The sequence below is a fragment of the Notothenia rossii genome (assembly GCF_949606895.1).
Source record: "Notothenia rossii genome assembly, chromosome: 5".
Lineage (NCBI taxonomy): Eukaryota > Metazoa > Chordata > Actinopteri > Perciformes > Nototheniidae > Notothenia > Notothenia rossii.
Window position 1 is genome coordinate 42,869,147 of NC_136903.1, and position 6,167 is coordinate 42,875,313.

At 38.1% G+C, this 6,167-nt stretch overlaps 1 long non-coding RNA gene across 1 annotated transcript; it reads left to right on the forward strand.

Moving 5' to 3' along the window:
- The first annotated feature begins 3,410 nt into the window (after positions 1-3,410).
- Positions 3,411-6,145, forward strand: LOC307041138. Its single transcript, XR_013808702.1, has 3 exons — positions 3,411-3,978; positions 4,686-4,733; positions 4,925-6,145. It is a non-coding gene; the product is annotated as an uncharacterized lncRNA (long non-coding RNA).
- Positions 6,146-6,167: the final 22 nt, after the last annotated feature.

Sequence of the window (6,167 nt, forward strand, 5' to 3'; positions counted from 1 at the left end):
ATACTTAAGTTGTTGGTCAAGACACTTTCCATCTGATGAAGGCAAATGCCTTCCCAGATGTAAAAAAGTAGAAAACATTACATTCAGTTATAACTGCCAAAACAAACATTATTTACACTATTATGGCCCCTGTTAAAAATGTTTGTAATGTTATCTACTGTAAGTTGGTCGAACGAATGCCTCCTCATCCGGAAGTTGACCGAGCAGACCCGAGCAGCAGTCGAGAGGAGCGCATCCGCGAAGCACACAAAATGGCGACGTCAGAGTTCCCGTAAGCCGGCAAATCTAAATCTCTTCGGTCAAAATAATTTCCCTTTAGTGCAATACCGCTTCAGTTGCGCCACTTATGTGACAGACAAGAAGAGTATGTGACAGACAAGAATAGTCAATTCTAATGTCTAACATTTAATGTGGAGAAAGAGATGTCCTGTATGGGTTGATTGTGCGTTGATCTGTTGGTAATGCCTCAGGGTTCCGGTGGGCATGTAAACAAATGCATAATGCTGCGCTATACTTTGTGGCCTCACCCAGTTGCATAGCGACACTTATTGTTTAGGAGTCTTTTAATAAGCAGGTTGTCATATCATTAGCTAGATCTAGATCTGATCGATATGGACATAAACGCGAGTGAAGTCTAATCTGACGGGAGAGAGATCAGCTGCTTCTGACGAGTCGACACGCAGCTCTGCATGATCACATGCAGCGGTGAGCGGACAAAACACACACTTCAGGTTAGAATATCACACGTAGCTATTTTAATTACCTCTCAAACCACCTAAACTAGTTATAGATATGTTTAGTTTTACTATCGGGTCACTCATTACTGGATCCGTGAGCTGCATGATACTGGCATAATAAATTGCCCGATCGAGCAACCACCAGGTGAGGCTTCATTGCCCGAGCTAAATACTAGATGGCCCCGGGCCATCGGGCAGTCCTTAATGTCGAGCCCTGGAATGAGGTAAGTGACACGTCCTAAAACCCGGAAGTAAGCTGCGCATGGGCCCCTTAGACAAAAAACCAATGCAATTTCTCCATAGGATTTTGGAAAATAGCTGGAAATAAGGTCTGTGGTTGACACACATTTCAGAGACGGATCACGTTTTGTTCAGTCGGATAATTTCCACATGTCTACCCTACTTTCACCATTTTTTAATCATAAATCTAATCGATAGATTTATGATCGATAGGTTTATGATTCGAAAATGATCAGCGTCACTGGGCACTCTTTAGGTCGATTGTTCAATCGCTTATTACGACCTATAATCACGTTTTAAAGTTTTCGACCTCTAGTGCTCCCGTTGACTGCAAACGCTCCGGTGGGTCGTATATTCACAAATAACCCTCTCTGGAAAATCCTAAATTGTAGGGTAGTTCGCCATTAAAATGCTTTTTGATTAGATTTCTAGCGAGAAGTGTATATTGTACTTTTAGAATCCACTTCCAGTCGATATGTAGGATCTATAGTTTGATAGATATTATGAAGATGATTTGAGGTCTCGCCAGGAGAACGTGTATATACTACGTCTTTCCCCCTATCCATTTCTATTGACCAGTGCCCATGTAAAGTTAGCGTCAACCCTGACGGGGTGAAAACAGTATTTCCGGTCTCAAAGTGTTCATAATAAAACCGTATTCCCCTCACTGTCAAATGATTTAACAGTGATATCTGCAGTATACATCCATAAAAAACATCAGTTTATCCTTGTTAATTACACAACATAAATTGGTTTAAATTGTGTACACTGCTTTTGTGTTTTTCCCATAGGTTTTTCCCTTTCGATTCTGAGAAACACATTTCTTTTCTCAGAGGTTTTGATAAAACATCGAACATAATCCTCAGCTATCGTTGAAGCTTGGTAATTGGATGTTTTAGCCGCAATGCACGTTGGGTTATAGTGTTTATGCGATGTGAAATCCAAAAACATTAAAAAATATATATATATTTTATTCCGAGTGTTCTTGCTTTTCTGTTTGGAAGTCATCATATAACGGCATTGTAATACACGGTTCGGCGGCATTAAATATTACATATCTGCCGTATAGTTCTTTATTTATAGAGCCCCGATTAGAAGACCTTTGGACAAACTGGAAGAAATACCGCCGAAACTGAATACTTGACGTGGATCATAAATATATTAGCAATTAAACAACATCTTCACTGAGTTGAGAGAATAGTCAGGGGTTTTGGATGATGGGAGACACATCTATGGATTCAGAATTTCAATAGCTTACCATTAAATGACGGATATACCTTTCTGTCTATGATATTTTATAAATCAGATATTAATGTGTAGAACTACAATATGTGAAATATAAAGCAATATCCTGTAAAATTATGTGAAAACATGAATAAAACTACACATCTTCAGATGTTATACATACATAAGTGTCCTACGCTAATAATACAAAGTTATTATGGCATTGTATGCTGTGTGTTATTTGTAACATCTACAGAAACTACCTTTCCAACTCCTCACCAGTTGACTGTTACAGGTCTACAGGTTCATGGTACATAAGCTTCTGATCGAGAGACTGAAACTGTACTTTTCTTTACCGTTCTGTTTTAATTTCACAATAAAGTTAATAGTAATATTATGTTTGATATGATTATGTTTTATTCACTAGAACACTGGGTCATGTTTAGACCATCTCTTCTGTCGGTTTGGTGTTACAAATATCAAAACAATAAATGTATGGATAACAAAATAAATCCGTCATAAACTAAACTGGAAATTATACTGGAAAGTATAATTTATTGTGTTAACACTGTAACGTTTTTTTAACCTAGTGGTTAAAGCATGTTATTGAATTTTTTTGTTGAATATGTTATATTTGATGAAAAAATTTAAATATTAAGAGTAGCCTACTTACAAAATATGGGGGAAATTAGAAGATCAATGATAGAAATATAGAATAGAAAATATCAAGAATATACTGTAGTGATCTCTACAATAAAACAGTTTAGTGCAGGACATCCAAAGATATTAACAGGAGAGAAAAGAGAGGAGAGCAAAACAGACAAACTAATCAGGCTTTATTCAAACATTAAAGAATACTTTAAGTTAAGGTCTTCTTTTGAATAAGAAAAAAACGTTGGGGGTATCTACAGATAAATATGAAGTCTGACAAAGTACTTAACGTCCAATATATTGCATGGTTTATTTTGTCACTTGACAATCACCTTCCCTGACTTTGACTCAGGTGTAACTAAAGTCTGCTTTAAGGGTTGTATATATTTCACATCATTAATCAGAATCTGCAAAGTAACTAAAATAAATGTAGTGTCGAAATGTGTTTTGGGAGAAATGTCCGGGCTGCAAAGAACCGCAGTGACGTGTTGTAAAACCCGGAAATATGTTAGCATTTTTAGCACTTCCGGTTCCTTCCTCAAAAAGCAATGCATTTTTTCCATAGGGTTTTGGAAAATAGCTCGAAATAAGGTCTGTGGTTGACACAAATTTAAGAGGTAAATCACGTTTTGTTCTACGACATTAAATACATCAGCAGTGACCCCATTGGGGATTTTTGAAGAGTTTACGTGTCTGAAAAACGATGGTTGTTACCGAATGGCTGAATAGGACTACAGAAATTGTCGAGGCCATTGTACGTCATTACGCCGAACACGTAAACACTCCCGCTAAGTTTGTTTGCCCTGTTCTGCTTGAAAGCAAGTACCTGACTATCTTTAGTATCTGTATATCTATATCTGACCATTAGAATCTGTATTTTTGAAATTGTCGTTTTTAACACCGTAGTTTTACAAATTATAGAATAATTAATTACCAGTGTTTTCCAATTTTACTCGGCAGTTCGTTTCGTTGGCTAACGTTAGCTAAAGCTAGCGCTACTAGTTAGCTATGCAATGGTTTGTTGCTTTGCTCCGGGTTGCAGCCACAGGTCTTCGCATGAAACGTGCTTGTTCTATCGTTTCCCGGCTGATGTTTTCCAAAGGAGAGTCTTGATTCGTGCCATGAGGTAAGCTGACGTTACATTTTTGTCCATGTCACGGTGAAATGTAAATGATAGGTAGTGACTGTATCGCCGTTATAGAGATGGCGCTGCTGAAAAGACCGCAACATAAGTAAAGATAATGAATACATCCTATTAAAACCTGTGTGGCTTATATGATAAGTCTTATTAGTACAAGCAGCATAACGTTTCACCATGTAACTAAAAATTGTAGTCAGGGAAATCAGTTTGACATATTAAACTAATAACAAATCACCTCTGGCTGGCAGAGAACTCCATAGCTTCTCTTGGACGTAAAATCACATGTACATTTTACATTTATATTCAATTTAATATTCCATACCTCACATACTTTTGTATATATAATAACTTATATTTTGTTTTTCTTGTTATGCTGCTGCAACACAAACATTTCCCAAATTGGCATCAATACAGTAATATCTTATCTTAATTAATTCAGAAATATAACTATTATAATTATTGTAGCAGCTGACACCTATTTTCAATATGGATTAATCTACCATTTATTTCTTTAGTTCAATTTTCATCTATAAAAATGTCAAAATAGTGAAAATGTTCACGAGACTTATCAAAGTGCAAGGTTATATCTTTAGATGTTTTGTTTTAGCCTATGTACTGTATGTCTTAATGCTCTTACAGTATATGTGACGGTGTGACTTCCATGAAACTAATATTTTATATCTTCCCAACAGACGAGCTGACAGGAAACTTAACACTCTAACAACCACAACATTGCAAAGGCGAGTAAATGTAAATTAAAAACAATTCACCATTTTTTTATTTCTTCTTCCTTGCAGTGAGGTGAAGCTGACCTTGCACTTGGTGCCAGTAAGGATGTTCCTCATGCAGGCTGAATGTTTCTCCTTTCTTACTGACACAGAAGCCCTTGATTTGCAATGCTTCACTAATTGTCATTTCCCTGGTTCCGTAGGGACACTTTACCTCCAGCACAGTGGAAGACCCTACCAGACCATCCGGAGATGCCCCCAACAATCCTGATAGGGAGAGCCACAAATCTGACTCATGGACCTGCATCTGAGTTGCAGTGGTGAATGCCCTGACGCCCTCACATTCATTCATAGTCCCCCACTGTACAGACAAAACACCATCAAGGGCCTGCACCCTGGCAATAAGTGAAGCAGTCACACGCTTTGACCTCAGGACAGCTCCAAAGTTGCTGGCAGTCAACCTTCCTTTCCTGAACAAATGCCAGTTTGGGTTGGTTCGCTGACCAGTGGTAGTCACCTGAATTTCCCTCTGTTGCTCTTCAGACAATGCCATGCTTGCCACAATTGCCTCAGGTCCCTGATGCCCAACATATTTGATAATTTCAGGAACAATAAGTGTTTCCAAGCTGTAGTGTTCCTCTTCTGGCTCGGGGGAGAGAAGCCAAGAAATTCCTGAGAACCTGCCCCCGAGTCTGTCCCTCAGCCAGTCACGATCTTCGGAGGTGGGCTCTCTTGTCAGCGGGTTAAATTAGTTATTGGTTTCAACAGTCACATTAAAACAGTTACTAAGTCAGCCTATTATCACCTAAAGAACATATCTAGGATTAAAAGACTAATGTCATAGCAGGATTTGGAAAAACGTGTCCATGCTTTTATCTTCAGTAGACTGGACTACTGCAATGGTGTCTTCACAGGTCTCACTAAAACATCTATTAGAAAGCTTCAGCTGATTCAGAACAACGCTGCTCGAGTCCTTACCAACACTAAGAAAGTGGATCACATCGCTCCAGTTCTGAAGTCTTTACACTAGCTTCCTTTGTGTCAAAGAATAGATTTCAAAATACTGCTGCTGTTTATAAATGGTTTAGGACCAAAATGCATTTCTGACCTCCTGCTAAATGATGAACCATCCAGATCTCTCAGGTCTTCAGGGACTGGTCAGCTTTCTGTCCCCAGAGTCAGAACTAAACATGGTAAAGCAGCGTACAGTTATGCTCCAAATATCTGGAACAAACTCCCAGAAACCTTCAGGTCCGCTGCAACTCTGACTACTTTTAAATCCAGGCTGAAGACTTTTCTTTTTGTCGCTGCTTTTAATTGAACTATTCATATCTTAGACTGCACTGTTTACTGCACTTTTATCCATGTATTTTTTCTTTTAATGTTTATTTTATTAGCTTTTCTTTTTAATGACTGATTTTAAATGCCATTTTCTTAATGTCTTTC